This window comes from Thermobia domestica, chromosome 10 (genome assembly GCF_964235325.1).
Source record: "Thermobia domestica chromosome 10, izTheDome1.hap1.1, whole genome shotgun sequence".
Classification (NCBI taxonomy): Eukaryota; Metazoa; Arthropoda; class Insecta; order Zygentoma; family Lepismatidae; genus Thermobia; species Thermobia domestica.
Window position 1 is genome coordinate 178,807,730 of NC_137463.1, and position 7,601 is coordinate 178,815,330.

Consider the following 7,601-nt stretch of genomic DNA (forward strand, 5'->3'; position numbering starts at 1 on the left):
TATGCCGTTCGACTGCGCTATTTGTTAGGTCCTCATTTTACAGCAAAGTATTGCTTTGATTAACTTTACCAAACTTACTAGAACTAAAAATGAACGTTGAAGCTATTCTTGGACTTATTAACCTTTAATGTATCTATAACTCTCTGGTACATAAACGTACCTTTTCCCATCCGCTTTGGTTCAGTTATAGTTTCATTTCAACAACTTTATCATGTCCTTCATTTCACTTAAATATTTCTTCTAATTGCAACATTTACATGTTAGTATTCATCACCCACATCGAACCAGGCTAATTTATTGAAGTTGAACATAAATGGTACGAGAAGAGTTTCGGTTTACCTCGGTGATGCTGACACTATGGACTCTATATTAATATTAGTCATTTTGATTCATTGTATAGATTACTCGTTAAGACTCTCCTTAGTAGTTGTGCTAGAGGATCCTATTCCTATTGGTAGTTCAACTTAAATTTAAAGATCATCAGAACTTCCCAATGAATTAGGGACCGCGAAAGCTATGGATTAGTCACTAAAACTGTTCATTTTCAATTATTATTACATATCACATTTTCACATCCCTTCGGGTATTAATAGGACTTAACTTATATGGCACCTGGAGTGCGACTCTTTATCTAACTGACCCCCAAAATTATGGATTAGACATTAATTTCGGACTTTTTTTTTACCATTTTGATGTCAGCCCATCCCATTCTTCCTATGATTGATAAGGGATATTACCACCGCTGGGTCTGAATTTTGTCTTAAATGACATTAGAACTGCTACCAATTAACTTTGCAACACTGAAAACTTATGATTCGACACTAATGTCTGTCGCTTTCAAAATTTTTGTGCCCTTACGTAACCACCCTTGTGGGTAATGGGAGTTTAATTAAAGTTAGGCGGATTGATTGAGCAACAAATTACCCATGCGACCCCGAAACTAAAGATTCACTACTGATATCGATCCTTTTCTAACATTTTTATATGTTCCTATAACTAACGCAACATTACTCTTTTCCAGGCTTTAAGAAATATGGTTAAGATGGGATACGGACAAAATCTCGCGGCCGAAACATCGCCGCCCAAAATCTCGCCGGCCAAAACCTCGCGGGACAAAATCTCGCCGGGCCAAAACCTCGCGGGACAAAATCTCGCCGGGCCAAAACCTCGCGTGGCCAAAACCTCGCCGCCCAAAACCTCGCGGGACAAAATCTCGCCGGGCCAAAACCTCGCGTTGCCAAAACCTCGCCGGGCCAAAACCTCGCCACCCAAAACCTCGCGTGGCCAAAACCTCGCCGCGAATGAAACTTTTCTTTAAAATTTATCCAATGAGTTTCTTAATATGCAATTCCACATTACAAATAATAATAATAATAATAATAATAATAATAATAATAATAATAATAATAATAATAATAATAAGAAGAAGAAGAAGAAGAAGAAGAAGAAGAAGAAGATACAAAAACATCGTGTGCATGGGCTTTCACGGGTTATTCTCGTTTCCTCCCACTTTCTTTATTCGACCATTTCCTTCATCCTGGTCATCTACGTCTCCTTTAACCTACAGGACATAATCAAGGGACGTCGTAAAAACTCATATATTATTTCATACTTTTATAAATATTATTAGATTTTTGTTGAAATTTTAAGTTTTTGGATGCTCCAAAGTTCACGAAACTAACCCCGTTAGTTGTCATTGCTTTCCTTATGCAGACTTTCTTTCCCTATAACCAGTTTAAAAACATCCTGTCGCCCTATCTTCACATTGAAATCCTCTAATACAGAAATAGAATTTTCATATGGTATCGCGAGACTTGGTCAAATACCCGTGATACTTTTTCTGAAACAGCGTCTTTTATACCGTCATCCTTATCATCTGTTGGAACATTTACATTTTGGTCAGGCGAGATTTTGGGTATGGCGATATTTTGGGGCGCGAGGTTTTGGCAAAGCGAGGTATTGGCCCGGCGAGATTTTGGCCCGCGAGGTTTTGGCCAGGCGAGGTTTTGGCCCCGCGAGATTTTGGCCCGCGAGGTTTTGGGCGGCGAGGTTTTGGCAAAGCGGGGTTTTGGCCCGGCGAGATTTTGTCCCGCGAGGTTTTGGGCGGCGAGGTTTTGGCCAGGCGAGGTTTCGGCCCGGCGAGATTTTGGGCCGCGAGGTTTTGGGAGGCGAGGTTTTGGCCAGGCGAGGTTTTGGTCCGCGAGGTTGTCGCCGCGAGGTTCTGGCCGCGAGGTTTTGTACCCAAACCGGTTAAGATTGCCATAGGCATATCAAAATTATGTTGGAACACATACCCACATACCTATATGCATAAATACATATATTTTTATATACGTATATAAATATAGATATAATCGCGAGAGAGAGAGATAGGGTTCCAGAGAAAGACACAGCGACCAAGGCATTATCACTTGCATTTTACAAGAGAATATCGGAGTATTGAATCGAAACCCTATGAGAAGACTTTTCTTTGTGACATGCTTCACGAGGACAATTCCAGTCTTCTCCCGTGACCTTTCTGATTCAGGAATTTCTTGTGAGCGTTTGAGGCTAATGAGTTCTCTCTGGAACCATGATCCGACTTTGGATATTCCCTGTTTACGCCTTTCCTTTATGCCTAGGAAAATATTTCAAAAACGTAAACGGCATGCTGTAATGATAAAGCAGAGAAGTAACTTCTATATGACAAATAGCTGCAAAAAATACACTACATAACATTTTATTGCAATTACACGATTTTCTTAATTTATGTTTTACCATTCACATATATAATACTGACGTTCTGTGAACACCTGTCTAAGATGATCTATATTTGACCTAATAATTACCCTGTTCTGCAATGATCACATGAATGTATACAACACGTCTGATTATTTTTTCTAGATTGCAAAGATTGGCTTGGAGGTTCGAACCTGGTTTACATTTTTCGATTGTTTTCGAATTTGTATTTTTGCTTCAAAACAGAAATAATTTGTGAAGTCTTTGTTTATGGAACAGCATATACCTCTGTAAATTTGGTTGACCATTCGTTCTCTTTTGTAGGTAGAAAGCTGCCAAATATGTCTATTTCAGAAACTTTTACCCATTTTATGCTCTTTGATGATGATGAGTGGGTGTAGTCACCCATTCCTTGTTATAAGAAATGGGTATAATGACGCAAACCCTCGACTTTTGGTAAACGTTTTCTAGGACTCAGATATACAACTTTGCAAGTTTGGGTGGTACTGATAATCTTTTATATGTAAGAAATTACCACTTGCTTACCACGTCTTCGGTTATTGACCTTATTTAACTTTATAGATGAAGTTTGACTAGAACGTGTGATTGTATGGTTAAGTACAGATGCCAGCGCTTTTCCATAAAGAATAGGGACGTTGATATACTATTGTTAAATTTTTGGACTAGGTGTCCATTGACCTACTCTTAAGTTATGGTATTTTAGAAGTTTAGAATATTCTGCTTAATGTTCTTTATGACTGTAACATATTTTCGTATGAATGGTTATAAGGTACCATTGATTTTAAATGAACATGAGTATCATTAGACACTAATTTTTCTAATTTCGTGAAGAGTATATTTGACTACTCTTAAATCTAAGTATTGTAAAAGCTAAAATATCTTAATTCCTCTCTACAACTATGATAATGCTTTTTTTTGTAAATTTAAATAATTCTCGTTGGTCCTTTACATAATTAAAATCTACCAAAATTTAGATTTGAGGAATTTAAATCTCACTTGAAAAGAAAGGCTTCATTTTACAATATGCTGCTGATACAAATGAGTATAAGACAAAGTGAATCATCGTTCGTGGAAATTTATCTTCGTTCAAATTTAATTGGCTGAGCTCTGTCTCTAATTTCAAACTTGATTTGCAATTATCGTAGCCTATTAATATGTATTAACGTTTTTGCACACTGTTAATCTTGGGATTTTAGAAACGACATATAGTATAATGTCATTGGTGGAAAAATTATTCTGGGTGCAATTTGATCCGTTGATCCCTTTTAAATGTTTGTTTATTTTTTAAATTTTTAAACAAGTTTTGTTTATTCTCTTTTGTCACTGTTTAAAAACATCGTATCGTAGGTCTTTCTTGGAATTTTAGGAATTGAAACTTGATAATTTATTATTAAAACTTATTGATATACAACAATTTTAAAACTTGAATTTCTTCCGACCTCGTAGGTGCTCTAAAAATTGAAAGAATAATCGGAGAGAAGGAAGAGAAAAGAAAGACAAATTTCTATTAAAAAAGAAGAAAAATGTGTGCTATAATTAATTCTGTTTTGTTGAAAATTCTATATGTTAAGTGTAATGCTATAATTTAGAAATAGATATAAACGATTAAATTGTTGATTTACTTAGAATTGAAAAATTAGGTATTTAAAGTAATGAACATTAAATCTTTTAATTATTCACTGCCTCGGAAACTACTACATTCCATCTTTGCACAATATCACCCATTTCATCGCCCTTCATGCTATTCTAATGATCAGTGAAATATTTAACAAATAGTGAAATACAATTCCAAGAAATTATTACAAGAAAGGAAATTTGCTGCTTGTGTTTGACCTTACGACAGTTTCTTCTATATGAGTTTATGATCGTTCCAGTTCAAAATACCAATTAATAATTTTTGTGAAGTGTTTCAAAGATGGTTTTACTTTGTAAGCAAATTTTCTTGTGTTTGGTGAATTTTTATCTTTACTGAAAATTGAACATCAGTCAGAATTATTCTGATTTAAATATGATTATAAAATAGAACAGAAATAATGTAGTTGGTAGATTTAATTTAGATATAGGTAGATATAACTTTTTCTTGTTAAAATCTATAAAACTTGTATTTGCTAATATTTTTTGATCTATATATTTGCACTATGTCATTTATGCTGGATATGTTAATAAAATATCGCACTAAATAGTAGTGTTCAGAATGAAATTGTGCTAGAATCCCTTTACCATATATATTATATCTTGTTCATCGTGATATTGATTCCCAAACATTGATTTGTGTAAACTTTATAGTAGTTTTCGTAAAATATCTTATGCAGTTTTGTAAAAAAAAAAAAAACTTCAACAGTGAAAGTGCGCTTCAACATACATGTACCTACTACTCATAATTAAAATAAGGAACCACTATGGAGCTTATTTATACTTAATATCTTCAAGAAACTATGAGTAAATATAGTTCCTTTGACACGTATAGTAAATTCATACATGTGGCAAAATAAGATTATGTGAAAATAATAATCTAATTAACAAGAATGAATGACTAAGTTCTATGACCTATTCTCGAGTAAAAAGAGACGTAGAAAGATTACCATGTGTTACACAAAAGTAGATTAACTATTATTTTATACAACTTCTTTATTTTGTCTGCTGGTTACTTTTATTTTTCAAATATTTATAGTCATCACTAAAAGAATTACAGCATACCTAGCATTTCTAGCTTCCCAAAAATGACATCTCGCTTGTAGCCAACAAATGGAAATGAAGGCATGACAAAGCAGTATCCTGCAGGAGTTGATGAAAAGCTGTAACGAAAAAGGTTGACAGTGGATTACAACGTTAACTTTTTCAGAAAATATATTCGATAATTTAGTAGACTTCTATATTCTCATAAATAATAAATATCGTCACATGAGAACGAGAGGATCGTTACTCCATTTTCGTGGGTTTATGGGCGAAAGGACAAAAAACAAATATTTTCTTAGAAAGATGTTTTTAGTAAGACGGTAATTGAGCTACATTACAACAGATGATCGATAAGGAGAACAGATGGTGCTACCTTCCATTTACACTAAGTGGGGCTTTGAAAATTATGTCCAAACTTGAAGAAAACCAAAACCAAATTTTTGGAGTTATGTTCCTCTGGTTCTCATGCGATGATATGAAAATTCACGATGTACGAAATAGAAGCACCACTAATGTTTTCCTCTTGATGTGGCTGATTAGATGGTTTCCTGTAAACATGTTATGATTATTGTAATGGATTGATCTGCAGGTTGAAGTTCGACATCCCTTCTTTGTAAATACGCTATATGCGATTTGATCCTACTTTCTGAGGTATAATTTGAAGGTCTGTGATGAATTGAATTTGCTATCTAAAGCAAAACAAACAAGGAGTACGTGTAAAAAAAATAATTTAACTACAAAACACTACAAAATAAAACTTAAAATTATAGTTTTATGTTTCAAAAGTTTTCATCTGATAGAGAAATTTAACTTTCACAAACCAATTAAAATAGATTAACATCGGTTTTATACATAAAAAAATGATGTCGGCGAAAATGAAGATTAAAAACTGACTCGCAAAAGCTCATTAAGCTTAAAAATTAATTAATGCTCATCAAGTTTTAAAGTTCCTGTGAAATGCCAGTGTAAAATGCATACAATCTGCATTTCAAGACCCACACCTTTAAAATGCGTTTATTATGTTTCTTTAAGTTTAACAATCCTTGCAGGAATGAGGCAAAATTAAATGTGAAACTACAGCTTAATGTAGATTCCAAACCACATGACCTTCAACGGGAAGCCCTTAAATTGTGTGCTGCGCTTTAGATATCCTGGCCAAACCGTGAAAACCTAATAACAATTCTGAGATTTGTGTGAAAACCTGAACCTGATTGTAGGTAGGTTATTCGATACACAATTGTAATGAGATATCAGGATTACAGCACGCCATATATGGCATACACTGAGTGACAGAAAATGAGACAGGGAAGGTAATTGTACAAATTTGAATAAGTTGGCAAACACAGATGTCATCATGACCAAAGCTGGCAATGCTTGTGACTTGCTAAAATTGTTAACATTGCTACACAACTGTTTACAATAGACAACATAATATCGTCGATGGCAATATAGAGAAGACTTGTAAGGAAATATCACTTTCGGCTCTGGCTCCCCATACAGCTCTCAAACAAAAGAACAAAAATATAATACTTAGAATGACATAAGGTAAAATAAACAAAGTAATATATATTCACGTTTAAGTTGGCATTACCATGTCAAATGGGGAGAATTGTGTACCACTGTGAAATTTAGAACTATATCCGAGATTTGGTAAGAATTTGTGAACTTATATGGGGGGATAATGAGGTTGAAAAGTGAATGATATAAACTGTTTTATTGAGGTAATGAAAAGGATAATCATAATGATATACTATAATTCACGGTAAGAGCTTAAAAGATAAAGCAGTGAAACTAAAGTGTGTTCATGATAGAATAAGTATGTTAAGATTCAAGGAAAAAGAAGGATCTGGTTGTGATACAGATATCATTATCGACCATTTCGCATACAACGAAGAAGTAGAGGAATACTTTCTTCTGTCTGTGCAAAACAAATCTCTATCGCAATAAATTAATATGAGAATTGTCTGATGTGTATTGTCTCACGGTCCAAAATATATCGGTCAACTTGCCTTTTCCTTCTAAGGATCAAAGCCCACCTTTGATTGAACAGCACACCTACACAACGAATCTCAAATATTCTACCTACAAAAAGGATTGTTGACTACCAATTGTCTTCACTGTGTTCCCGAAAACATAGTGACAGACGGATTCTTTGAATAATGTAGTGCACCGAACGAAAAGAACTT